The sequence below is a fragment of the Phocoena sinus genome, chromosome 6 (genome assembly GCF_008692025.1).
Source record: "Phocoena sinus isolate mPhoSin1 chromosome 6, mPhoSin1.pri, whole genome shotgun sequence".
NCBI lineage: Eukaryota > Metazoa > Chordata > Mammalia > Artiodactyla > Phocoenidae > Phocoena > Phocoena sinus.
Window position 1 is genome coordinate 98,402,731 of NC_045768.1, and position 2,559 is coordinate 98,405,289.

Genomic DNA, 2,559 nt, shown 5'->3' on the forward strand with positions numbered 1-2,559 from the left:
CCAACTAGTAACAACTGGGTACTTTCTGTGCTGGTATTGACTTTCCACAACAATATCTGATTTCAGAAGTGATATTGAAAAGGAAAATGAGCTTGAGAGTGCACTTCAGGCACATAAATCACAGAAATGGAAAGGCTTCAGTCCTCTATTTTTTTAAAAAAAGCATACAACTTACGAACACTATTTTTTTTTGGCAAAAAGAAAACTTCAGACACTAGAGCCAAAATGAAATCATGACTTCACAAGCACTCCCCACACCCCACCCAAAGGAAATTATGGTTGGAATTTTAGTGTGCATTCTTTGGAGTTTTTCTGTAAGTGTGCATGTGTATGTTTGCGTCTATGCATCCTAAATGGGGTCCCACTGCTGCATGGAATGTTCTACGCCTTGTTTTTCTCACCTAGTAACATTCCTTTCCTTGTTGTTACATCCACATCTGCTTTAGTCTTCTACTTGTCCAGATACAATGAACTGTGCTTTGAGGGGAACTGCAGGATTCATCAGATAGTCAGGGACTCTCCAAGGGGATGGAAGGGAAAGAAGCAACAGTTGGGGCTTCAGACCCCACAAGTGATATTAACCAGAGAAATTTCAGTTGTACTGTTTTGCATATTGGGCTTCCACAAAATTTTGCTTGGTAATAAGAATTGTGGGGTTGACTATCCTCTTTAAAGCCAGTGATACAGTTGAATGCTCTCATTTTATTCTTTCTGAAATGCAGGCTCAGAAAGTTAAAGTGACTTCCCCAGGATCATAGAGAGAGTCCAGGAGAGAACAGACTTGAATCCGGGTCCTTAGGCTGTATTTCAGTACCTTTGATGCTCTACCCTCAGGCTCATCCTCTTTTCTTCCAAGATCTGGACACACCAGGCACCCATTAAAAGGAATTATCCTGTTTTGATCCTGAAATGAGGCAGAAGTGTATTTATTTTTTAAAAAAAAAATCCATACATACTTTTTATTGTTAAGTCATAAAGAGGTATCAAAATTAAAAGCAAAAATTACGGGGTAAGACAACGTAACTACTAGGAGCATCAAAGGAAGTGAAAACAGGACTAGGCGCAGGGCAATGTGAATTAATGAACATGGGAAGGACAAGGATGGGGACAACAGTGAGCATGTGCTGAAGATACTAGGGGGAGAGGATCTGGTGAAAATTTTGATCTTAGATAAGCGCCTAGGTAAAGAAATAATGGGACAAGATTTCTAAACCCCACTATGTGCTTAAGAGTCATCCTCGCCATTGGCGCTGTCTCTGTCATCCTCTCCTTCCTCAGCCTCTTTTTCATCATCCTTGATCAACTTCAGCTGGTCATCCCCCATCTTCATTATCATCACCATCCAGTAGGTCCTCCTCCTTAGCAGAGTCATCTGCACCCCCCTCAGACTCCATCTTCACATTAGTCTCATCTTTCTTCAGGGAACTGCTGCTCTGCTCCTCTTCTGACTTATCATTCTTCATCTCTACTCCTTGTTTGCTCTGTTCCTTTTCGATTTTTTCCAGGTTTTCCAGTAGAGAATCCACTTTTTGTTTTATCTGAGTCAACTCCTTCTTAATGGCCTAAAGGTCATAGCCTTTCAACTTTCCAGACTTAGAAGATCCCCTCTGTCCACTCTTAGAATTGAAGCCACTTTTGCCCCTTCGTAAGGTGTTTCCCGATACACCTCACGAAGGCACTACAAGTGCCCTTTTGAGGGCATTACAGCCCGAGCAATAGGAGGAGGAACACGTGCTGGGTAACTGTACATCCTGTCATAATAATCCCGTTGAAAGTCATAGTCCAAGTTAAAAGAGGAGCTGTACATCTCCGCTGCAGGTCGTTTCACACCTGCTTTTCCTCGGTTCACTTTTGGCTCTGTGGTCAGATTAATATCTAAAGCCTGGCCAGCAATCATTCTGCCATCTTCTCCTGCCACAGCAGCCCAGACATTCTCTCATTAACATACTGGACGAAGGCAAAACCCTTATGAACAGAGCAACCCACGATTTTGCCGTATTTCGAGAAGATTGCCTCCACATCAGATTTCTTGACCACAAGAGTATTGAGATTCCCAATGAATACATGGGAGTTCATGGAGCGAGGATCCGTCTTGTTGGTAACATTGCTGGCCATTGTCTTTGATGGTAAGGTGCTTCACAAAGCTGAAAAATGTAGCTGAAGATCAAAAAAATCTCACAGGAGGGGGAAGGGAGAAGAGATTCGATTCTGAATCTCCTACTCCCGAGTTCTACGTGGAGAACCCGACTGCTGCTCGAGGTCCGCAACGCGGCCGCAACCGCTCAGCCTTCGCCTCGTCACAAAATGGAGGCAGAAGTTTTGTTATAATCAACACATACATCAGCTATCATATGTGTGGCCTACTTAGAGTCACAGGGTCTAGTTAGAGGTGAGGGGCGGAGCCATTATGGAGTGTGCTGTGGCCGAGGACCAAGCCCAGGACCTCCGTCTAGTTAGGAAGGGGGTCCCGCTTGCTTATAGCTTATATCCAGACTGCTGTTTCTTTCATTTCATTCATTTAGCACCTGCTTTGTTAAGGGTATTATGTTTTCATATATA

General features: G+C 43.4%; 1 pseudogene; it reads right to left on the minus strand.

Moving 5' to 3' along the window:
- Positions 1-1,122: 1,122 nt before the first annotated feature.
- LOC116755555 lies at positions 1,123-2,290 on the minus strand (annotated as a pseudogene).
- Positions 2,291-2,559: the final 269 nt, after the last annotated feature.